General features: G+C 45.8%; 1 protein-coding gene across 10 annotated transcripts in view; it reads right to left on the reverse strand.

Moving 5' to 3' along the window:
• LOC138919055 (ral guanine nucleotide dissociation stimulator-like) overlaps positions 1-24,673 on the reverse strand; it is a 78,757-nt gene extending 54,084 nt beyond the window's left edge. For all 10 annotated transcript variants that reach the window (XM_070243064.1, XM_070243060.1, XM_070243058.1 and 7 more), the window contains exon 1: positions 23,616-24,673. The gene's annotated coding sequence lies outside the window, so the exon portion shown is untranslated. The remainder of the gene's footprint in view (positions 1-23,615) is intronic.
• Between the last annotated feature and the right edge of the window lie 1,665 nt (positions 24,674-26,338).

Raw genomic sequence — 26,338 nt, forward strand, 5'->3', positions numbered from 1 at the left:
TGAAAGCACCCATTTCAAGTCCCTAGAATACAGCCACCCATTTTCATCATCAGAGTCTCCACAGGATGTTAGGTGTTAGACTCAAAGGACTGCAGCTCTGCTTGTGATCAGACCCTCTTTGATAAACTGCCCTACAGACTTGATCACAGTCACAGAGAACTGAAGCCAAAGATGAGAGCTGAAAATCTGTTGGCTCGTCTTCATTTGTGGTCCTGAATTGTGGTCCAGAGGTGCTTCCGAGGAATCCGCAGCTCTCTGAAGCCCTGGAGGACAGCTGGTCTGCCTGAGAGCTTGTCGGGGAGGGAATCCAGCTGTGTAGCAAGTGCATCCAAAACTGATGAAGTGAGGAAGAATATTCGGGTCCTGACTGTCTCTGTTCGATTATAATTTTAGGCACAAGAAAGTAATCTGCACTCCTACCAGCTACAAACTATCTGAAAACAAAAGAATGGTAATATATTTAAAATGTGATACATCTTTAATATCAAAAAATTGTTGGGAGAGAATGTGATTTTTGTTTTTTAAATAAACTTATGCACAGGCGGCAAATTATCATGCTCTACACCTGAAACTTATACAATAAGAAAAAATAAATAAACTTAAGAATTACATTTTTAATTTACCCTTTCAGCTCTTCAAGGGCTATTTACTGTTTCCAGATTTGGAAACATATTTTTTCATGGAAAACTTGCTTCAGAACAATTTTTGTTACAGACTTCTTTAAAGTCAAGTCAAGTCATCTGCTGGCCCAGATACATGAAAATATCAGTTATTGGAACATTATATAGATTTGTTTCCTGCATATAGCATCTCAACACAAGCTTTCAAATAGCAAGTGACTCTGCCTATTGATTTTCCTCCAGTCAGAGGGTCAGGACCCAGCTACCTTCAATTGGGGGATTTGCCCTCTTCGACATGTGGATTCGTCTCTGGGCGTGTCCTTGGGTTCCTTCCATAACTTTGCAAAGGGGAAATGTATGGCACATCCTGAGGCACGTTTTCATGGACTGAGCCTATACATGCAAACAGCCCTTCCAGCCCATTTCCTTGCTGAACACTACTTCACATGGGCACAGAGTGAAGAGAGCAAAGAGGCTGGAAAGGAAATATTATTGTGGTACTAGTGGAAAAAGAGAGACTTTGGTCTAGAAGCCTCTTTTGGGGTTGTTTGTTTTATTTGTTTTGTTTTTTGATGAGGAAGATTGTCCCTGAGCTACCATCTGTTGCAAGCTTCCTCTGTTTTGCATGCAAGTCACTGCCACAGCCTGGCTGATGAGAAATGGGTACGTCTGCACCCAGATCTGAGCCCAAGAACCCCCCCGGGCCTCTGAAGTGGAGCACATGAACGTTATTAACCACTATGCCACCAGGCTGGCTATTGCTTTTTCAATATGTTCACAAATGCTATTTTTAGAACAAACAACCAATTTTCTTGCTTGCACACATTTTATTCAGTAAAAAGTGTGACTCAGTGTCTGATTACCCAAACTAATCACAGGGAACAAACTGATGGAACAGGACAAGGATGTCACTCATTAAAGTTCATGGCATCACTGGCTCTTTGAAAGGGTGATTCCCATTGATTATCAAAGGGCCATTGTTTTCTAAAATGTCAGAAAGATACGATAATAGCTGTAGTAGCAGGTGTGGGTTGATGTGAGTGCCATCACTCAGTCGCGACGAGACGTCTTATGCATCCAGGATGGTCTGTGTTGCTGTCACTCAGTGTGCGGAGAGTTGGGCAGAGGACTCAATCCCTGTGCTTGAAGCACTTCGCGCTGCCCTGCAGTCTACATGTCCTCCGTTGCATGGACACACAGGTTACATTCTCTACCTTCACAGAAATTAATCCTGACAAAATGTACAAGAGGCTGATAGATATTCCTGAGAAGAAACACTTAATCGGCTTACTTCCAGATGTACAACCACGAGGTGAGTGAGAAAGTGGCCAAAGTGGTCCTTTGACTGTGAGGAGGAATTCTCCTTCCAGTCTCCCAGTGCCTGGGGAGCAGCATGACCCTAATCAGAGCCCCTGAGAAGTCAGCCAAAGTCCCGTTATGGAGAGGACTTGAAACGTAAGTATGTGGGTTTTTCTTACCTTACATTTTCTTTAAGTGTGGACTCTAAAAAAGCCAAGCTCATAGAAACAGAACAGCATGATGTCTGCCGGGGGCTGGGAGGTGGGGGCAGTGGGGGGATGTAGGACACAGGGTACACACTTTCCTTTAGAAGATGAATAAATTGTGGGATCGACTCGACAGAATGATCACTGCAGTTATCAATACTCTATGATACACTAGAATGTTGATAAGACAGCGGATCTGAAATGTTCCCACCTCACACGCACACAAAGGTAAATATGGGAGGAAAGGGAGGTGTTCACTAAGCTTACTGTCGAATTCATTTCACAAAATGTGCGTGTGTCAAAATACGGCCTCGCAGTCCTTAACCTCACCCAATGTTACATGTCAATGATAACACGATAGAGCTGGGGGACGGCACCTCAGGATGGCAGCAGGAGAGCATGAGAGCAAGCACCAGGCTCTCCTGAGCGAGGGGCCTCGTATGACAGCACAGTCACATGCCTGCAGAGCCAGCCCTGGTTCTCCCTGCAAATGCACATCTCAGCCCTGAGCACGTGTCGCCTTCTGCACCGCTCACACCCCGGCCTGAGCTCCCCATGTCACTCCTGTGGCCTCCTGGCTGGCCCTGCTTCTGACTTGGCCCCTGCCCCTGACTCACAGCACCAGGGCCACAGTAAGTGGGATGGCGCCCCTCCTTGCTCCAGCCCTACCCTGGCTCTTCATCTCACCCAGAGTCAAACCAGGCTGCACAATGGCCGACAAGTGTTCTCATCCCCCAGGAGTCTCTCCCTTGCTCACTTGGCTTCAGTGACACGGAATTCCCAGCAGTCCTCAGACAAGCCAGGCCTGTTCTTGTGGCGTTTGACCTTGCTCTGTGTCTGCCTGGAACCTCCTGGGCATTGGGGGCCCGTGTGTGTGCTCCCCCCACACTTTTAGGTCCCATTCATTCACACGTCTTTATCAGGCCCCAGACTCTATTCTAGGCACAGATGGCTGGACCCAGCCTCTCTCTGATCAATATGAGGTGGAACTTCATTGCATAAGCGTATTGACTATTTTATAGAGATTTTGCTGGAAAAACAAACGAACAAACAGAAAAGTAATAGGAAGAGAACTAGTCTCTCCTAGTCCCAAATAATTGACAGAGTGAGATATCTAGAACATGCAGCACAATGCACCATCCTTAATTAGGGGTTGGGGTCAGGGTTAGGGACAGGCTTAGCCATCCTGCAGAGGAACCCTGAGCGAGCAGGTGGCCGGTCCCTGGGGGCCAGGCCTCGGGGAGGGCGGGTCTGGCACTTGTGTGGGGGACACCTGGCAGTCAGGTCTCAGAGGTGCGGGGCCGCGCCCTTCACCTTGGCTCAGGGCGGACCTCTCCTCATGGTGGTGATGCTGAGAAGGAAGAACGCAGTCAGCCTCGTGGTCCGGAGGGAAGTCAAGGCACGAACTGCCCGCCCACTTGTCCGACACATGAGGGACGCTGGAGGCAGAAAGAGTCGGCGTAAGTCCATCAGTAGAAAGAGCGGTCTCATTCCGGCCAGGGTGGCTCTGAGAGTTTGAGAAAGAAGCCCCCTCAGAATCAGTGGGGGCGTCAGCTGGAAGCTTGTTTAGTTAACAACATAGTCTGTTCAGGTAGGATTTGAGTAAAATGGCGGGGTGAGCTGACCCAGGACTCTCTCCCCTCCAAAGTACAACAAAGGACTGACAAAAAAACCCTGAATTGCAGCTAATGAACCTAATGCCAGGACTCAGAGACCTACAGTATCAAAAGACAGAGGACGGACCCCCTGCTGCCCACCTCGGAGGAGCTGGAACGGGGTAGGGAGAGAACTTTGCTCCCTCAACTAGAAACCGGGATCGCTGCACGGGTCGGGAAGGAGCAGGGGTGGGGACGCATGACGGGGGATCACCTAGGACTCCCGTCCACCAGTACAGTGGAAACCCGCTGACGAGGGAAAGCCTCCGTGTGCGGGGACCCCATAAACCCAGGGCCCCGGGAGACCAGGGAACAAAACTGATGAATCCACATTGGTGCGCAAGAGAAACCGCACCCACCTCCCCACCCCCACCCAGCAAAGCGCACTGGGCGCCGCCATCTTGCCCGAAGGCAGAGAGCTCAGAACACGCGGCACTAGACCCCCATCTAGTGGCGACAGGCTGTAACTGCAACCGAATTCTACCACCATGCGAAAAAACCACTCCTCTACCACCCAGCAATGTATAAAAGCCCCAGACCAGAAGGAAAACAATAAAAACACAGAATTAGGTCCTGAGGACTTGGAAATAGGTAAACTAAGTGATAATGTTCTTTTGCAGTGAGGAACATATGTAGGCATTTCTATTGGGTGTTTATCTAAGAGAGGAATTTTGGGGACCTAGAGTATGTGAAGCTCCATCTTCAGGAGATCTTAAAAGAGCTTTTGAAAGTGGCTGACACCCTCAGCAGTCTGTGAGGGCCCAGTTACTCTCCATCCTCACCGACTCTTCATATTTTCAGTGGTTTTGTTTTAGTCATTGTGCATTAGTATCACATCTTGGTGTTAATTTACATTTTCCCCACCAGTAACAATGTTATGCAACTTTTCAAATACTTGTTGGGCATTTAATTTTCTTCTTTGTGAAACGCCTAGTTGAATCTTTTGCCCATTTTTTCTGGTAGGTTGTCTGTTTTCTTAATAATTTATGGGAGTTAGTTACGTATCTTACATGAGGCTTTTCCAGATAAAATATGGCAAGTGTTTATTCCCATTCTGTTCTTGCCTTCTCACTCTCTCCAAGATATCATTTGACGAGGAGATGTTCTTAATAATAAAGTCCAATTTATACATTTTTGTGTTTATGTTTAGTGTACCCTCTGACCTGCCTAAGAAATCTTTGCTTGCCCCAAAGTCATGAAAATATTCCCCTGTATTATCTACTACAAATGTCATTGTTTTAAACATCCACATTTGGATGTAAAATCATCTGGAATTGACCTTTGTTTATGGTGTGAGGCAGAAGTCAAGGTGAATTCCTTCCCGTCTGGATAGCCAGTGACCCTGGACCATTGACTGAGAAGACTGTCTTCTCCCCAGTGCTCGGCCTGACTCTTCTGTCACATACAAATGTTCACGTCTGTGGGTCTCAGGGGGACTCTCTCTTCTTCTTACTTCTCCTTGTGGCTGTCCTTGCAGTAGGACGGCACGCTGCCCTGATGCCTGTAGCTTTATACTAAGGCTTCATATCTGGTAGTGGAAGCTCTCTGGGGTTGTTCTTCTAGATTGTCTTGACTATATGTGGCCACTTGTATTTCCTGCGCCAGGTGACGCAGAGGGTCAAATTTGAGTGCTGAAAATGGCCAAGTGGTCTCCGTCCTCCAGGAGCTTTCAGTCTGGCGTAGAAATGGAGAGCCATGCCAATCTTCTCTGGATTCCAGCTGGAGCATCTAGAGCCCATTGAGGCAGAGCGAGAAGGTGAGGGCATGCAGTCTGGAAAGACTCTGGGTTCGTGGGCTGGAGTTCCCTTAAAGGCACTGGAGTCCTTCTGTTCTGGTGGGTTCTGGGGGCATCTTGGTGAGAGGAGGGACGTCTCCAGAGACTGAGACATTGGTGGGGGCCATTGTTCTGAACTGGTCCGGGCATGCTGACACACAGACCCTAGTGGGTGCTAAAGTTGATGATTTCTATTCCTTTCAAAGGTGTTCCCACACCATCAATAAACTGTTTTCTGTTCTGTCATGAAACCTACTTGATGCCTCTCTTCTTGACTGAGTACAAACCAGGAAGCTCTGGGGTGCAGATCTCAAATATATGAATCATTGTTTCTGCCCCCAGGCAGCTGAAACTGTTCACTTATATTTCCTCACTCTTTGATACTCACTAAATACTACAGATAATCTTATTTCACATGACGCTTTTGGGAGGGAAGCTACAGATTGAACTTTTTTTCAAGGGAGTCTAGGACACGTTCTTTTGTACTTACATTTGGAAACTGAGGCATGTCTAACATCCTATAATCCATATACCCCTAATCAAATAACTGAACCACCTTTTCAAGGGCAGACTGAGTTCAACCTAAGAATGTTGCCTAGCTTCCTCTGAGAAGCTAGCCTCACTTCTCAAAATTCCTGCCCTACAACCAGAAATCGAGTTACCTGTCAAACTGACAAAAACCACTTGCGTAGGCTAACCTTCAGAAACCTATATATGTAATCTGCACTTTCCTTGGCCATTATTTAAAGGGCTTCTGAATGGACTATACATTGCACAAACCGTGAGAGTCAATGAGAAAAACAGAGTAAATACGAGTGAATGGTGTAAATGAATTGCTTTATCTCCTCAACTTAATTCCATTCCCATGTACTTGAAACATTTACCACAGATAATCTGACGTCTTAGAAATGGAGTGTTAACAGTACCTCAGAATAACCCCCATATGAAGGCCTCACCAACCAGGCCTGCAAAGACTATGGTACAGGGAAGAGAAGGTTTGGGAGTCAGACAGACAGGGGAAATATTTTAATCCCAGCTCGGCCACTAAGCAGTTGCGTAGCCCTGGGCATATACGGGTGTAAGCTTCAGTTTCCCCAACTGTAAAATGGGGATAACAACACCTGCCTCAAAAGACCACTAGGATTCAGCATGAGGGAATCCGTGAGAGCACCTGGCACATGGCAGGCACTCAACAGTCAGAATGAGTGAAATCTTTTGGTTTCCACCAGATATCAGTGGTAGCAAATGCAGTCATACAACCCGGTGTTTCCTCTTCCTTTGTCAGGCATCATTATTTCTAGAATTATTGTAAGGCATCATTATGATTAGAACTCAAGCATCTGGAAGAGTGCATGCACACCACAGGGACTTAGAGACTTCGAACTTAGGGAAATTAAATTCTGGTTAGAGAAAAAAAGTTCCTTAAAAATGAACAATAACACAAAATGTTCAACTGCCTGTCACAGACCATAATTTCAAAGGAGAGAATGATTACTTAAAGATGACACGACCAAGCAAGACTTCAGGGAAGAACTGGAAACAGGAAAACCTTGAAATAAGGCCAAGACATAGCTATGGGGAGGAGGAATGAGAAATCTCTCAGAGAATGGAACAGATTTCACAGAGTAGCAGCAGTGGGCATGTGTATCCATCAGGTAGTCAGGGAATAATAAAGAGACCAATTCTGCTGTAGCGCAGAGTTTTGTGTAGGTGAGTGACAGAAGATAAGACCGTAAAGTAGTCAGGGATGACATTAGGAGAACCCAAAAAACAAATTTCAGAGAAATAAATCATGTTTGGCAGAAATCATAGACTTTTTCAAAACAAACCATGAACAACCCAGTGAGCTAACAAGACCGATCGATCAGAGATGTGAGTGAGTAGACAGGAGAGGAGAGAGACAGAGACTAAGTGACCAGTTAGGAAGCCACTGTCACAATCCTAGCAGAGAGTGATGAAAACCTGAATTGGCATGATGGTGGCATGACGGTAAAGATGGAGACAGAGATGAGAGGTATAATACAAAGTCTCACAGACTTGAACGCAGAGGGAAGAAGCATGGATGACAGGGTAGACTCAAGAGTGGGAGCCTGAGAGAATGGCAGCACCATGAGAGGAAGAGGCAAGTCTGGAGTCATCTAGGGACACAGAAGGCAAATGTGGTTTCAGATGGGTTGTTACCAAGGTGATACCCAGAAAAAAAATACTAAAAGTCAGCACACAAAGACCTGAGTTCTAGATGGGAAGGGAAGCCCTCTGCTCACCAAGCGTGGCTGAATCCACGCAAGGTCCAAAGATTCCAGTGCAAAGAAACAAAATGGGACCAGCACACTGAGTATGGCCCTCCCTGAAACCCAGGTTCATGAAACAAGTGAAATCCTCAAAGAAATCAGAGAAGCAGCAAAAAAAAAACCCAAAATTTAGTGGTGTCACTAAGGCCAAGGAGATGAGTCTCAAGAAGAGAGAGGAGGTCAAGAAAGCCACATCCCACAGAAAAATCTAAGATGAGAGCTTGAAAACAAGTCATCACACATGACAATTATGAGGCCCCTGCAGACGTTCAAAAAACCAGGTTCAAAGAAGTCTCAGACGGCAGGAAGAAATAAGGAAGTAGGAAGAAAGCAGGAGCAGTATCTATACTCTATACTTTCAAAGGCACTTTCCTAGTAGAAGTCTCATTCAGATTTGTAATCTGGAATAAAGAACATGTGGTTTTAAGAAAATGAGAGGCCGGCCCAGTGACACAGTGGTTATTTAGTGGCCCAGGGTTTGCAGGTTCAGATCCAGGGCAAGGACCTACACACCACTCATCAAGCCATGCTGTGGCAGTGTCCCACATATAAAATGGAAGCGGATGGGCACAGATGTTGACTCAGGGTGAATCTTCCTCACTGCCCCCCAAAAAAGAAAAAAAAAAGCAAATGAGAGAATCTGATACTACAAACTTCCTTTAGTGGTCACAGGCCCTAATCTTTCCCTTCCACTCTCCTTGTTTCATCTGATTTCCTTACCTTGTGTAGCCTCTCGACAACCCTATTTCTAGGCTGTACTTCTGAATCTCCTTTCAGTAAGAGAGGGCCAGGTCTAGTCACGCCTGCCCTTCTCACCTCTCTCTTTTTTTCACTCACATCATATAGGCAAGGACAAATGTCAGATTTTACAAGAAAACCAAGATTTGATCAACATTTCTCTTTCATGTTTTCAAAAGAAGGCCATTTTCCAAAAAGTACATAGACAGATACTCAACATTATTAGTTATTAGGAAAATGCAAATTAAAACCACATTGAGAAACCACTTCACAACTACTAGAATGGCTAAAATTAAAAAGACTGGCCAGGATGTGGAGCAGTCAGAACTCTCAAACACTGCTGATGGAAATGTAAAATAATACAACCACTTTGGAAAACAGTTGAGCAGTTTTTTTAAAAGTTAACATACACCTACCCTACGATCCAGTCACTCTACTCCCAGGTATTTACCAAGAGAAATGGAAGCATATGTCCATACAAAGACTTGTATGGCCAAACACTGGAAGCAACTCAAATGTCCAATAACAAGTCAATGGATAACCAAGTTTTGGCATATCCATACATTAGACTACTAAGCAATAAAAATGAGTGAACTATTCATAGGTCCAACAACATAGATGAATTTCAAAATGAGTATGCTGAGTTGGAAAAAAAAAGCCAGAAAAAAGGGCATGCAGACTGCATATTTCCATTTATATAAAATTTTACAAAATGTGAACTAAATCTACAGTGACAGAAAGCAGATTCATGGTTGCCTGGGGATGGACGGACGGATTGGAGAAGGACATAAGAGAGGTATCACAAAGGGCCATGATGGGGGCTGTTCCCGTGGTGCAGTGGTTAAGTGCGCACGTTCCACTTTGGTGGCCCGGGGTTTGCCAGTTCGGATCCCAGGTGCGGACATGGCACCACTTGGCAAGCCATGCTGTGGTAGGCGTCACACACATAAAGTAGAGGAAGATGGGCATGATGTTAGCTCAGGGCCAGTCTTCCTCAGCAAAAAGAGGAGGATTGGTAGCAGTTAGCTCGGGGCTAATATTCCTCAAAAAGCAAAAACAAAGGGGCATGAAGGAACTTTTGAGGGTGACAGATATGTTCATTATCTTGATGGTGATGGTTTTATAGGTATATACCAAACTGATCAAACTGCATATATTAAATATGTACAGCTTATTTTATGCCAATCATACCTCAGTAAAGCTGTTTTTAAAAAATAAAAGTTGAGACAATTGGCAAAATTTGAATGAGGACTGTGTATCGTATTATAAAGCAAAGTTAAATTTTTCTTTTTGAGGAAGATTAGCCCTGAGCTAACATCTGCGACCAATCCTCCTCTTTTTGCTGAGGAAGACTGGCCCTGAGCTAACATCTTTGCCCATCTCCCTCTACTTTATATGTGGGACGCCTACCACAGCATGGCTTGCCAGGCGGTGCCATGTCCACACCCGGGATCCGAACCAGCGAACCCCGGGCTGCCGAAGCGGAATGTGCGCACTTAACCGCTGCGCCACTGGGCCGGCCCCAAAGTTAAATTTTTAAAAATGAAGAAAGTGGATGTCCTAAATCCCCATAATATAAAGTCACCATGAAGGCTGGGGACAAGGGCTTCTCTCTGATAAAGTGGGAACATCAGTTGCGCACTCCCACTGCTATCCTATTTTTGAGAGAAAAACAACCAGCTGTGCCCTTCATCAAAGAATGCCCTCTTAAGCAATCTTTCCAAAGTACATGCCTGCCTGTACTCTTTCATGTCTAAAACTGTTTGCACTACGTCATCCTCCGAGGACAAACAAGTTCCATCTCCCTGTGGCTCCGCAGACCAGAGCAGGGCCTGTGGCCCTAAAAGGAAGGTGTAGAGAGCTTCTCTGGCCAATGTCAGGATTCCAGTTCTTTACCTGCGTCATTTCTTCATCAGCAGCCGCGTGGATCCCCCAGACATTACAAAGACGAACTTCCTCTCCGAGAAGTCCTTGCTGCTCAAAGACAAACCAGAACCAGACATTTACCAAACAGTGTAGGCCTGAAGGTCCCATTTTGGACGCTCAGGAGGGGTGCCAGGCAAGCAGGAAAGGTCAGAATCCCCAGTTAGTCTCTCTTCGGAAATGACTGGAGGATAAAATCCCCCAGGTCTCAAGCCACACGCAAGAAAAAAACAGCAATTGTGAACTTTTCCTACGTATTTATGAGAATAATTACCAGGCTGAATGCCCATCTCTACGTTCCCATCCGGTGTCAAAAAGATATGGCTAGCACTTAGATTAAAAACAAAGCATCCAGGGGCCAGCCTCGGCCGAGGGGTTAAGTTCACATGCTCTGCTTCAGCAGCCCAGGGTTTGGCCGGTTTGGATCCTGGGTGTGGACATGGCACCACTCAGGCCATGCTGAGGTGGCGTCCCATACAGCACAACCAGAAGGACCTGGACAACTAGAATATACAACTATGTACTGGGGGGCTTTGGGGAGAAGAAGAAATCAAAGAAGATTGGCAGCAAATGTTAGCTCAGGTGCCAATCTTTAAAAATAAATAAATAAATAAATAAAGCATTCAATATGGCATTATAATTATCGTTCTAAAACTGACTGTAAAAATAATCAAGATAAATAAATCTTAACTCCAAAAAAGCCACATGTTCATTCTCCTTTCTATCTTTAAAACTTTAAGAAACTAAATTTTCTCAAAGTAATCACACACAGAAATATATAATATGCTCTATTTAAAACATAAAAGAGTTCCTGTCGCCACGTGAAAATTTCAAAATATTCTTCAATTTCTTATTCTAGTATCTTACAGAAGGTACAGTGAAATGATACCATTCACAAGTTGACACAAACTCAAGATACTCTCTTACATCACTTGAAACACTATAAAACTGTATTTTACATGCACATACTTTATTCTGTACTATACGTTAGTTCGGATACTACACATCTATAACTACGTATTGCTCTACAGAATAAGACGTACAAAATCCCATACGTGATTCTTTATGGGCGATTTGGGGGGTCTTTCAAGGGAAATTGTGGCCATATGTGATTCTGTCTTTATACACCAACCTAGGACCCGACCCCACAGTATGAGACTCTCCTGGAAGCAGCTGCAGTTTCCTTACAGGACAGGTAGTTGAAATTAGGGCAAGGATTTATGCACGGGAAATCCACAAGGACAACCTTCACCAAAACTGGCAGAAGAGCCCAGCAAGAAGGCTCCACACCTCCCACTGCTCTGGAGCCAGAGGGACAGATTCCTGTGTGTGTCTCACTAGCGCCTCCCCAGCCTGCAGAATCGTATCCTGTCGAGTCAGATGTTTTGCCTGTTGTTCAGATAAATGCTTCCGGGACATTTCCATGAGATGGCTCTAGTGATGATAGTTTTTTCCCAAAGAAGACAAGACAGACTTGCTTCTTCCTTTCACGTGATCAATGCACGCTCATCTCCATTATGTTCTAGTCCATCCTCGTGATCATTAATTCTCTATATTACTATATCTTGAATATCCTTTCTTCTTTGGCTCTTACTTTAGCACTGGTTTCCATTTTTCATTATATCAGCAAGGAAACTTTAGCCCTATTATCCATAAACTGAAGCCACCTCATAGTCCCCTCATGTCAAGCTTTCTAACTAATCTCAAATACAGGAACATGATAACACTCATTATCAATGAGAATTCAGAACATTGTTCTGTTCTAGTTAATGAAGTGAGGCAGAAAACAAAAAGTCTAACTAGAAAGGAGGAGACAAAATCACATTATTTGTACACAACATGATAGCATATCTTTAAAAAAAAAAAGTAGAGACAGACTGAATCGCCAGAAAAGCTACTAAAACTAAATGGGAATTCAGTCAGTAAGCACTGCTATCGTCTGCCAATAATGAGTGAGGACAACATAATGAAAAGATGCCCTCATTTTCATCCACTTACAGCACCAGCAGCAGGACGAGTACTTCATCCTCACACGCAGAATCTACTCCAAGTGCGTTCACTTGGCCCACAGAAAAATCCGAAGACTTTAACATCCTCCCCCTCCCACTGTAGCCTAGACCACTGCCAGGCTGTCCCCCTCCAAAACGGGTACAAAAATTCTGAACCTTCCAGGAATCTCTTCTCTTTGGCTTGGAGGAGATTTGAATCTTTTAAAACAAAATAATAGAACTTAAGATACGTAGGGGCCGGCCCTGTGGCCAAGTGCTTAAAGCTCCGTGCCCTCCGCTGCAGCGGCTCAGGGTTCGTGGATTCGGATCCCAGGTGTGGACCTGCTCCACTCATCAGCCAAGCAGTGGAGACATCCCACATACAAAGTAGAGGAAGACTGGCACAGATGTCAGCTCAGAGCTAATCTTCCTCGGGCAAAAAATAAAGGAGGAGGATTGGCAACAGATGTGAGGTCAGGATGAATCTTCCTCAAGAAAAAAAACTTATGATATGTAAACATTAAGAAATAAAACTCCTTCTAAGTTTGACCAGCAAATTCATTGTCTAAAACAAGAAGATAGTAAAATCAAAATGAATAGCCAACAAAAGAACTGCTGTGACACTCCCACATTCATCAGTAGCATTAGCTGTGCTGAAAACTGAGTTACAGAGAGAGAAAAACCACACGCTGTTGTTCTCAAACACTCAGGCCCCTGCTTGTGCTAGTTTACACAGAACTGAGAGAAAACCTGAGTGAGAAAACTACCTACTAATAGCTTCTTAAAACTTGTTGGGACCCTAAAAAACCAGATTTACATCTCAGCTCCTAGGCAAAGTCATCTCTAAGCCAATCCAAAAATAAGATGGCTTACTCTTTTCTACAGCCTTGTTAAGCTAATTTTTCCCCATGTCAGTGGTATATACTTTACAGCAACATTCTTCAATGCAGTTGCTAACGTGCAGACAGGAAATGTTCCAGGCCATCTTCTCTGAACTCCCTTCCCACCTGTGTGGCCCATGCAAAAACCATTCCTCATCTTCCTAGATAGCTCCTGGGCTGTCATGACCTCCAGAGAAGGCTAGACTCCTCCCCAGCTCAAGGTGAATTACATTGGGTCAGAGTTCATCACAGTGATGGTATTTCCATGACCAAGCCACTGGTTTAGGCATGGACACAATTCTGGCCTGGGAGATGGGAGGGGTAGTTTCTGGAAAGTTTTCCTCAGGCTTTAAGAACACAGAACGGGTACAGTCTCTTTTTCACGTCTCTGGATGTGTAGTTACATAAAGACTTGAAGTCACTGAGCTGCTGGACCAACCAGCCTTGGAAACTCCCACTTCAAGACCTTTTGTTATGTGAGATAAGAAATGCCCCCGGTGTTCAAGCTGCTTCTGTTGAGTTTTCTGTCACTTACACCCAAAAGCTTCCAAATAAAGCACCATCTAGTCTTCTAGCTAGTATTACTCCACCTGTAGAAGAAGCCTCTGACAGCGGACAGAAAAGACAAAATCAACCAATCTGTAAAACTGGAAGAGGATCTGTCCTTTACGGCCAAACTAGCTCTTCACAAAGAGGAGCTATTATTGATCACCTGGAAACTATTCTGTCTTTGGTAGCAATTACCCTCTCTCTCCTTTTTTTGAGATGAGTGCTTCTCCCATAAATCAAATGTCCCTATTTAATATGGGAGGAGGCAGGAAAGAGATTTTGATTACTATAATCTTACTAATTTACAAACAGTAACAACCTAATCCTAATTTATCTCTATTGAGACCAGACTAAGAAATAGGCCTAAATCAAAGGGACCGAGTTCACACATAAAGATGAATTCCCTGAGAGAAAGGACTATGGAGAAAATATTCTCCAGGGACAACGTGGAATCTCCTTGATGAAAGCCTGTAGAAATAGAAGATTCATGCAGCTGTGAAGCCTTAGGCACTATACTTGGATCATACGGCAATTCAAGATCCCTGCCACGCTGATCTAAAGAGAACATTTATCTTCTTTCTAAACAGTAATGTAGAAAAACATCTAAGTGTTAAAATAAAAGCAAAAACTTCTTAATCTCAAACTCTACGACAATTATATATACTTATGCAAACCATTTGCTATGGCAAATGCACCTCATTATTCTAGGGAGCAAAAAAGGCAAACAGTATGACCAAAACTCCTACTATGTCTCAATTTCCATCAAATCCTGACCGTGTCAGGAAGTGCCTTATTCAGCCAGAAAATGTCCAGTGACTAATTTAACTGAAAGGTAATTTATTTAATTAAAAAGAGAAATGGAAGCACTTACTGGATTAAAAAAGAAATGGTATATATACTTATCAGAATCAGTTTCCGCCCTATGGCAATTCGATAACTAAGTGAATACACCTTTTTAAATGTTTTTAGATTAAAAACTTTACTGTCCAAGAGTAGTACTGACTATAGACTGTCCTGTTAAAAATAGCTTGAAATATTTAAGATTTATGGCTCCAGGGCACTAAATCCCCACTCACATTTATAATGACCAAAACGTAGAATATGAACATTGAAAAGCAACTGCAAATAAGTGTTCATTCTCCAGGGAAGTAGTAAGGTTTGCCGACATCATGTGCAATGGATAATTGGTCTTCGGTTCAGCAACTAAGACATAAATTATGTGTCAGCTGCTCACACAGGCGCAGGACAAGGAGGGCAGTGATGGTATGGGAAAGAACGTGAGTCTCAGAAATACAGCCTACTGCTATCGTCCCTTTCCCGCTTGTACACATTACATTAAGGCACCCTTTCCAAGTGATTACAGACCCAGAGATGCCTAGCCTGGGGAGCAGACAGTTCTTCTGCACACGTTAGCAATGGAGACTCTATCTGGTATCGCTGTACAATGCACATCTTGCACCATCATACATAGTGGCCCCAAACTCACCTTCCGGAGCCCCATGCCCGGCAGCAGACGGGAACTCCCAGGTCTTTTAGGAATGGGGGAAAGGAAGTCTCATTCTTAACAAATTCAACCACCAAAGCCCTCCCTCATTCTAGAAAAGTTGGAAGCAGCAAAGTTTCCATTAAATTGGGCCCTATTTCTCACTAAACAGAGAAAGAAAGAATTCTCCAACGAGATCAAGGAGTCAAGATTTATAGGTTTGTTGCTCAGATGTAAAGTAAATCTTCACTTTTTCAGCAAGGCTTTTTACAGCACACACTTCAACTTTATTGAGAGGATATTAATATATCTGTATTATGATTTTTCTGTATATGATTATTCACTTAAAATGCTTTGTATTTTTCAAAGGAGGGCCTATAACTATAAAAGAAGCTATAAAAGGTACAATGTGCCATTAATGATTTTTTTAAATGATGGCTTTATTTGTTTTTTATTTGTTTATTTAAACTTTGCCTTTGAAGATTTATATGAAAAGCAGATTATAACTGGGGCCAGCCCAGTGGTGTAGTGGTTAAGTTCTTGTGCTCCACTTCGGTGGCCCGTGGTTTGTGGGTTTGGATCCCAGCCACAGCCCTACACACCGCTCAGCAAACCATGCCGTGGTGGCATCCCACATACAAAATAGAGGAAGACTGGCACAGATGTTAGCTCAGGGCCAATCTTCCTCACACACACACAAAAATATTATAACTAACCATCACCAAAGCTTGAACTTCACTTAGGTTAATTGAGGGAATAACGTAATAAGTAGTCTTCTGGAATAGAAATACAAGACTAGCATCTACTAAATAGACCAACTCAGTATTACAAACGAATGAGAAAATATTTTGTTGTTTAAAACTGGCAATCATTTATATATTAGGAAATTATTTTGGTCCTCAAAAAAAAAAACTGCTTCAGCATAAAAGAAATTATACAAATACATACATACCCCTACATACTTATCCTAAAGTCAAGCCTTTGGTACTTAGAAGTAAAATAAAACATAAATCACTATTGCTTATTGAGAATGGCTATGTTAATGCCACTCTAAGTTCTATGCAAGCCTTTCACGAGCCAACAGGCAAAAATGTTAGAGATTCTCTGTAGCGGGACGGAGATTCTGCCAGCGAACAAGGGGAGTGGGTGAGAACAGCTGTTTGAATGTGACTCACCGTCTGCTCTGACTTCTGACCCCACTATGTTTTTAACTGAAGGGCTTTCTTAAGTAATTGCGAGATCCACCGACTAAGGTTTCCAGCATAGAGTTTTCAAGACCACCACCACAAGTCGCAGGGACACAACCATCAGAATCAAACAAGAAACTCCCAGTCCTACTGAGCAACATGAGAAGACCAGGCAGCGTGCACCTAACAAGGCCGTGCACGCTTCATGACTCAGATGATGACATCTGCGAGCTTCAACCAGAAACTGATAGCACACGCTCTGGAGACAGGCGGCTCCAAGTCTGAATCCCAGTTTCAAAGCCTCCTTTCACCACCTGTGAGCTGTGAGAGATCCTGGGTAAATCACTTCACCTCTCAGTGCCTTTATTTCTACAGAGATACAACGGGGACAACATGGCACCTACCTCAAAAGCTGTTACGACAATGAAAATTAGGTGATATATATCAAGTACTTGGAAACACTGCCTGGCATTTTATACATAGTCGATAAATGTCAGCCATTATTATTATTACCAGTAATAGTGGTTTCTTTACTTCTCCTCCAATCCAGAAATCCCACTTCTGGAAATCTACCCTGGAGAAATAATCCAAACTACAGTAGAGGCACAAAAATACTTAGTACCATGTTATTTACAATGGTGAAAAGTTAAAGAAACCTAAAGGTACACTAATAAGGAAGCAATTGAGTCATTTATCCAATATCCATCCAGCAAAATATTGGTCCGTAACTAAGAATACATTAGAAACACAGTAAATAATTATGGAGCAAAATGGCTATGTGTTTATACAATTACACAAAGCGAAAAGAGCCAAAATTTAAAACTATATGTACATCATTATAACAATCTAAAATTATACTTAAAATGCATACTAAAAAACTTAAGCAAGTAATACACCAAAATCATCACAGTGGATGTGAAGATAATATTTGGGGTGAATTTTTTTCTTTTCTGTACTATCACATAGTCATATTACTTTTATAATTTTAAGATTATTTTTAAATGTTTAACTTGCTACAGACTTATTTTAATATTAATTAAATAGGGTTAGGAAAATGGTAACAAAAGTTAAACCACAAATATATTACTGAAATGGTTAAGAATCAAAGTAGAAATTAAGAATAAAACAAGTGCTTGAAATATTAACACTCAAAATTAAAATATTATTTAAAAAACTGAGTCCCTAATGAGTTACCCAGTATTTAAACTGGACAGAGTCCAGGGACCACTTACATCTGAGACTGAATGATAGACATATTTTTTATTGTAAAATGACTGTCAGGGAAACGAAATGATTTAAGAGAAATGAAGACATTGCGCTGTTTTTTAGTCTTGGAAAAGCTATCTCCTGTAACAAAACCTAAATTAGTCTCGGTAACAAAGTAACATAGTAATAAATGCCTTTCCATTGAATAAATCAGACCTTATATATAACATATCTTTTCATTGTTTTAAAATGAGTCCATTTAGATAAGGTATGACAGAAATAATGTTTTACAAATTGGGGAGGAAATGGTCGATGAACATTTTATGAATTCCAGAAAATATCTAAATAGAAGGGAGGAAGGAAACAAATTTCTAACCAAACTCACTATTGTCCAAATCTGTTAGCTCAGGGCTAATCTTCCTCACCAAAAAAAAAAAAGTGGGGGGGGCGGGGGGCGGGCTCATCTCTCCAAGTAGATGGAATGCTCCCTGAGGGCAGAGAATGCACTGCTTGATCTTCAGGCATCAGAGAGAGTTTAACACTGTTTTCCACACGTGGCAGACTATATAGAAAATGCTGGTCTAACTGAACTGAACATCTAAATAATCCGTTCAGAAGAGGCACCAAGGTCAGCAGTCAGCTCAAAAAGGTTCCTAAACACAGGATGGGGGCAAGGGGAGGGGGCTTATTAAGGGGGAAGTGCTCCTTGCCTTTTGGCAGAAATCTTAATGTGCCACTTTAAATGAAAATAATGTGAATTTTCTCTTAAACCATAAGGCATTTGTCCATACTAAATCCACAGGCCTCTTGTACATCAGTAATGTGGGAACCCAACATTTACTAAGAGCAGCTGTAACGTCTGAGAGCAGATCACTCGTGCCACTCGTTATTTATTTATTCAGAGCTATATCTAATTTCAGAAAGGATCCAGAGAAACGTACATAAGTACATATACCACAACAAGATAAAATGACATACCTAAGAGCAGAAAGAGAAAAATGGGACAAAAGAACGCTGAATGCAGGAAAGAGAGGCTGTCCTGGGAGTAGGTTCATGCACCAAATCAATGTATTCTATAAAATTCTGCACATTTGCTCGAGGAAGGTCAGAGGTTTGGCTCTAAGAATTCTAGCAGCCAACAAAAACAGGACGATACAATCAGTTACACGAGTCAGCATCCTTAAGATAAAAATAAAAGCTATCAGAGAACTCTCTCCCCCTTGGTCCTCATAAGAGGAAACTACATCGTGTAACAAATCAAATACTCAACGACACCCTTGCAGCTGACTTGTCACAGCTTCGGAAGACCATCCCTCTTAGTGACCCTCCCAGGCACATGACAGCACACAAGTCAAATCAACGCAAATGATGAAGAGGAAGGCAACCCACCCAAGGAAAGGGTCCACTACACAGCCCCTGCAGGTCTAGCTTTATCAGAAACAGATTTCATTCCACCTACACTAACCTAAAATCCAGAGGCTTCATGCATCCACTTACCTTGAAATTATAAACAAAACTTGATGCACAAGTCCATTTCTCGGAGGGATACGTTTGTAGTTTCATAACATCCTCAGAGAAGCATGACTCAAGAAAGGATAAGAGCCCCTGATCTACAGCACTAGACTGTGTGCATCCTTCAGGCATCCCTCCACAAGCACTTTCTCTTCGGAGATTTGGAGAACTGCTGAGCCTCAAGACCGCAGCTCCTGACAAGCATCTGATGGGTGCTCCTCTCTGATGTCAATGTGGAACTCTGAGCTTAACCACTGGCGAGGCTGTGTCTCAGCCGTACAAGACAATGATACGTGACCTTTCAGACCATAATGCCCACAAGCACATGAAGCACCTAACAATCTGCTCTTCTGGGCAGCTTTCCGCTATAAGCATTCACAAAGTTACCTCAAAGGACTGGTGATATTTCCTCTAGATAACATAAAAAGTAAAAACAAAAACCCATCTTTTGCTTGCGGATAAAAAATTACAGGTAAGCACAAAAAAATCATTTTCCTACATAAACATTATTTTTTAATTTTAAAGATAACCTTCCCACGTCAGTTGATACAATTTGAGCTATGTTCTTTTTTGCCTTTTTGTTGTCTTCATCTTTTGCTATACCGCAACACAAGCACTGCCATAGCCTTAGACACACACACACACACACACAGTCAACCATCCACCCATAGTATCGTGGTTAGAATGTCTCAAGGGCCCAAGGCCATCAAGTGAGGAAGCTGGCCTGTAGGGCCACCGAGACAAGGCCCTTTAAGATCTCACCCATCTAGAAGTCACAGGCATCCAGAGTCTGGTCCTCAGCATAACAAGGCCAAACACATATCTTTATCAAACATACACACTTGAGTAGACTCAAGAGAACTAACTCATCCTAACCCAACTAGAAGGGACTGAAATGCAAATGAGAATACCAATTTACTAACTAATCAGAGAGAATATCCCTTCTCACTAATCAGAAAATTCACATCTGAAGCCACAACGCTGCTTGCCTAATGCTAGGATACGAGGTATCCTGGATTGATAGTCAATTCACCAGAAGTTAGACCAGAGAGACAGAGAGTTTGGGGAACACCCAATGAATTATCCAACCTACACCTTTTTAGGGACAAAGTTGTCCCTTTCACACGCAGGTCTCCTTCCCTTGGACATCATCGCCCTAACACTGCAGGCTTCTTGGTCTGTGAGCTTTCTTCCTCCACAGCCTTCTCTCCATTAGGAACTTCTCTAGAGAGGGTACAATACAACTGATGAGGGGGTGCCGTACATGCATCATTAGCCTTGTTTCAGATCAAAATCTCCCAGATAAAGCTGCTCAAGCCACCCACCCGAGGCCACAGCTGGATAAGGCAGAGCAGAGATTCAAAGCCAGATCTCAAGCCCAAGCCCCCTTTCGAGCTTGCAGTAAATGACTGCTTTCAAGTGTCTTCCCACGGCTTCCACCTCCCAGCCTGATTGAAATGTCCCTCCTCAGGGTCCCCTAACACCCTAAGCACCCATGGCACTAAGTGCTGGTACACAAATCTCTCACTCCACTGAAACGTTCTGAGGATGGGGATCATAGCTCACTCATCTCTGTATCCCTCGTGTGCTATCCATCTATCCAGATAAATATGCAAACTAATTTGTCAGTGGTTTAATATGAAGGTCACCAAACTGAAGGCCTTGAACTCGCTGTGTAGGCTTAGGAAGGTCACAACTTCTCCAGCCATCAACAAACATCTCATCTAAAACATGGGATGAAATGGATATATGAGGTGGCTTAGGTCCCTTCTGGATCTAAAAAGCACTAGCACTATAGATGGGCCCTGGTTTTTTATAGCCTATCTTAGCAGTTTGAATTATTAGAAATAAGTTAACCTCGTTGGTCTTCTGTACCACTCAACAGGAAGCATATACATAAATAATAGTTCAGAAAAAGCTTCCTCTTTTCTGAAAGAAGATAACTATCATTTACACCAAAATCAAACAGTGGCACCCTCCTCTGGTGACTGTTCAAGGAGCTGAACACCACAAAAGGCAAGAATTTGATGGTGGGATTTTCTTTGAATAAAAGAAAAATCAGAGAGAAATTAGCACCTAATATTCTTTGTTATTATCATATTCCCAATAGCAACTAACTCACTCCTTTTTACAGCACTTTCCTCATTTTGCTCTAAAACAAAGCCAAAATGAATGAACTGGCTCCATACTGCAGGAGGTTAGAAATAGAAAATTACTTTATTTTTAAGGGTACTGATAATATTAATTATTTTGCAAACAGCAGGCTTTCTAATGTAAGGCACAACGGAAAGCATTTCATAGTTTGGCTAACAATGATCATCTTCTTGTTTAGCATTTAAGAACTTAATGAAAAGCCCTGTACATGTAAAATACTCCTGGTTAAATAAGAGCATTTATCATGTCCCTTTTCTGGATGGTATATTTACTGGAGGATAGTACTGGAAATTTTTGAACCTGAAATCTGCTTGGGTCTGAAACTTTCAGGTTTTAGAATATCAACTTAATAGAAAACTTAAAATACCCATTCACTTACACGTGCGGGCTCAAAATATGTCAATATAGCACAGCCAAACAAGTACAACCCAAAGTTCCACAACATTAATAGTATATCCAGACCTTTCAATTAAACACAAAACTGTGCTAAGGCCAGAAGCAGACTATCATCTGCCAACAATTTTAATGTAAAACGTATACAGTAAATATAAGCTTTGCTGAATGGTTTACGACAGTCCAGGCACATAAAATGAAAATATGCACATTCTAACTCAAACCAAGGAAACAAATCAGTCATTATACTGGCGACCTCATCATTAAGGTGTGTCTTCCTCAAGTACACAGCACGTCTGTCAATCAAGTTCACATCCTCCTCCTCCTGTGAGGGGAAAGGAAGCCCACACTACACCAGAGGCTGCGAATCACAACCAGCGAGAAACCCTGAGTAGCAAAGCCAGAATACAGAAAGGGCTGGGGCGGGCGGAAACAGGAGAAACTGACTTCAGCTCTACCAAATACACTTTCCAACTAAGTTTGTCACTCCTGGCAAAGTTGGTTCTACAAGGCAGGAAAACACACTGTCCTGGAAAGAGGAGCAGAGCAATGGGTGAAGTGATTTTGCGTCGAAGATGCAGATAAGCTAACCAATTGAAAGCTTTCTCAACGTCCACCCAAAACAAAGACTGAAGAACAAGCAAGCCCTTGAAAAGGAGTGACATGCCCTACCGCCCATCCAGATGCCAGAAGGGCAAAGAAGAGAGGTGGGGGAAAAGTTGGATGGGAGCATGGGGGTGTGGGGGAGGGGGAAATGGCGAAGGAGGGCGAGCATGAGTAAGAAATTATGCTGCAAAAAAACAAAAAAAAAGTATTCAGCAATAAACTGTCACAAACTGCCAAACTGAGAGAGACGGGGACCGGCCTGGGGCTCTGTGGAGCGCGGCGCTGCGGCCACCTGTGCCACTCACCCCGCCTGAGCCCATGCCCGAGGACCAGAGCCAAGCCCCGCCTCCACCTCCAGGAATCCGAGGCCCGCGCACAACCAAGGCGCCACAGAAATGCGGGAGAGAGACCTGACTCGGCCTCTACCTTCGTCTCTGGCTCCGAGACAACCCCAAATAAAGAGGTTTAGCAGCAAGGACACCTCTTCGCGCTCACGCCAGCCAGGGGGTGGGGGTGAGTTCCGAGCGCCGCCACCCCTGCAAAGGCCGGAGGCAGCTCGGTCCCGCTCCCCGATCCAGCCAACGCGGGCGGCCGGCTGTCACCTGGCCGCACTGCACCCGCCAAGTTAATGGAGCCGGGAAGCAGCGCAGAGACGCCCCTCGGGCGCCTCCTCGGGGCGCAGGCACGGCACGGAGTCCCAGCTCCTTCACCCACCCTGACTCGCCTCTGAAGATTCTGTCCCTTTCCCCAACGAAGCATCACAGACACTTTCTTCCGTCTTTGTGCCCAGCTCAGCCCAAACCTCAGAACTGAAGCTCTGAGGCCCCGGGCCAAAGGCCACCCCAGAAACCACTCACTCTTCCCGCGAAGCCCGCACGGACACCGCTGGGCTCCGGCCCTGGGGAACCTCACAAGTCAGGAGGCACGAACCCGGCTGTGGACGGCCCTCCCTCCCCCAAACGGGATCCAGCCGTGTTTTGGGCAACTTGAGCCGCATTTGAACGAGTGGTCTTGTCCAGCCGGCACCAGGTCATCACCACGCCCCTCGCACCCAGGTCCTACCCCGCGGCGCAGGCAACGTCCTGGTGTACACACACACACACACTCACACAAGCACACCCTGTCAAACAAAGCCCCGGAGAACTCCTACCTCGCCCCCGTGCCTGTCGAAGATCCCGAAGATGGACGGGTGCGACTTGTTGGCCAGGTCCGTGAGAACTTCGAGGCGGTCCTCCATGTGGTCTCTCCGGCCCTGGATGGAATACCCCGCCACGTTGTGGCTCTTGAACTGCCAGGTCTTGGAGAACTCCGCCTCCAGCACGTCGAGGCCCCCGAGCCGCTCGTTCTGCACCATCTCGGCCACCTTGCCCTTGACCATCTTCACGCCGTCCCGGCTGGACTTGACGATGGTCTTCACCTCGTCCGTGTGGAAGAAGTAACTCCACAGCGCCAAGCTGATGCACAGCAGGAAGAGCGTCTCGGGTCTCAGCTAGAAGTAGCGCATGAGGCGACCCAGCAGAGACAGCAAAGTCATTGTATCCTCGCTAGAGCCCGACCACCAGCACGCGCGCGCCCCAAAGGCTCGCCGGTCCGGAGCGCGGGGGGACGGCCCGCGGGAGGGGCAGCAGGAGGCTGCGGAGCCGAGCGGGGGGCGGACGCCGGCGGCTCGGCGCGGCCCGGAGAGCAGAGGCAGCCTCCATTTTGTCTCCCGGCCTCGCGGCCCGAGGCCCGCGCCCTGCGCACCGGCGCCCGCGCCCGCCGCACGCGCCGCCGCCCCTTCCTGCGCCCCTTTGTGAGGCGGCGGCGGCGGCGGCAGTCAAGCGAAATTTGCGCCGGGCGGCTCGGCCGCGGCGGGCGGGAGAGTCCAGGGGCGCCGGCGCGCGCGCGGCCCCTCCGCGGGCCCCTCGCCGCTCGCGGAGCGGTCAGCAGGTGAGGCGGCGCGGGGCGCGAGAGCCGGCGGGGAGCGAGGCGAGTCCCGTCGGGCGCCGCTGTAAGGGAGCGCTGAGCCGCGAGCCCGCCGATCCCTTCAGACGCCGGTCCCCAGAGAAAAAAAGTTTTGCGGGAGCCTGGGCAGAGGCGGGGTCCGCGGAGCCCGGCGACGCAGCACGATGGGCGCGGAGCCGCAGGCGGCCGGCGGCTCTGCGTGCTTCTCCCGGCAGCTCGCGCTCCGCTCGGCTTGACTCGGCTCGGCGTCGCCCGCGGGCCCGCTCCTCGGCCCGGCTCGCGCTCGCCCCGCCCCCGCGCTCGCCACGCCCCCCGCGCGCTCGCCCCGCCCCCGGAGCCGGGACTCGAGGCCAGGGAGCCTCGGCGGCGGCCGGCGCACACGCAGCCCCGGGCGGCCCAGCGAAGCGAGGGCGAGGCGAGGGGCGCGTCCACGACCGAGCTCGAGCGGACGCTGGTTCCTCCTCCCGCGCGGGCTCCCGGGACAACACGACACTGACCCTGGTCGTCGTCACGCTCCTTGCCCGGGAGCCGCGGCCGCCGGCTGGAAAGCACAGGCCCGGCCGTGAGCGCCCCCCTCCGGCAGGCCGCGCGGTAGCGCCGTCCCCGCGTCGCCCGCATAAGGCAAGCGAGAAGGGACGCACGTCTGCCGCCTCGGAAAGCGGGGCGGAGCGGGCCGGCCGCTGGGGTTCGGTGGCGGGGGCCTGCCCGGATCCCCCGAGGCGAGGAGGATCGGGGCCTCGCAGCCTCCTCGCGACGGGCCAAGACCCTCTGGAGGAGGACAGCAAGTGAGGACTGGGGCGCCTGGAGGTCGCTAAGATTCTCGCCCCCGGAGGGCGAGGAGGGGCTGCCTCTGCGAGCTGCCGCCCGCGAGCAGGGGACTCCGGCACGGAGGCTCCCCTGGGCGCTGCCGTTCCCCGGAGGGACAGGGAGCCTCCCAGCGTGGCCGGCGCGGCCAGTCTTCCTCAGCAAAAAGAGGAGGATTGGCGGCAGATGTTAGCTCAGGGCTAACCTTCCTCAAAATAAATAAATAATTACAGAGATAGATCAAGGATAGTTGTTTTCCGAATAAAATTTTTATACCATTGCACCAAGTGTTTACATAAACCCAACTTATCCTAAGAATCTTGCATCTGATTGCCCTAGGCTTCTCTAGGAGAACCTTCAAACAAGCTTCCTAAATTATAATCTTAATCTAAATCATCACCTAAATTTTTTTATCCTAATTAACACACATCAACATTCTAGCTAATTTATAATATGAAACATTGTGAATAGTTGAATAATCCTGCTTAAAACCCTTAAATGACTTCTCATTGCTCTTAGAATAAAGACAAGAGTCTTAGCTATGGCCTTCCTCTCCTTCTCAGCCTTATTCCACACCCCCTGCTCCCTCAGCCCACCCACTTCAGCCACATTTGCCTCCTCGCACTTCCTGTAAAGCATCAAGCTCCCGCTTGCCTCGGGCCTTTCTTCCTGCAGTTCCGTTTAGCTGGAACGCTGGCCTTCCCAGGCCCACTCTCCCACCCACACTCCTAACTGGTGTGCCTCAGGCCTCAGCCCACACATCCTTTCCTAGAGCCTTCCCGACTCTGCAACCTGAGTCAGCTGCCTCTTGCCCCGCCTCATGGCAACGTGTACTTTTACTTCAGAGTGCTCATCAAAGTTGTAAACACATATTTTTTGTGAGTTTTTACAAATTAACATCTGTTTCCCCCCCACTCTCACTATGATTTATATGCTCCATGAGGGCAGGAATGTGTCTGTTTTGTCCTCCATGGTAACTCCACCACCTAACACACTGCCTTGCACACAGTAGGCATACTGTAAATGTCTGTTCATGAATGAATGAAGTTATTCTGAAATCATTATTTCAGCCCAACTCCAATTTTCTCTACTATTGCTGGTGATAAATGAAACACATTAATGTGC

Source organism: Equus caballus, chromosome 19 (genome assembly GCF_041296265.1).
Source record: "Equus caballus isolate H_3958 breed thoroughbred chromosome 19, TB-T2T, whole genome shotgun sequence".
Taxonomy (NCBI): domain Eukaryota; kingdom Metazoa; phylum Chordata; class Mammalia; order Perissodactyla; family Equidae; genus Equus; species Equus caballus.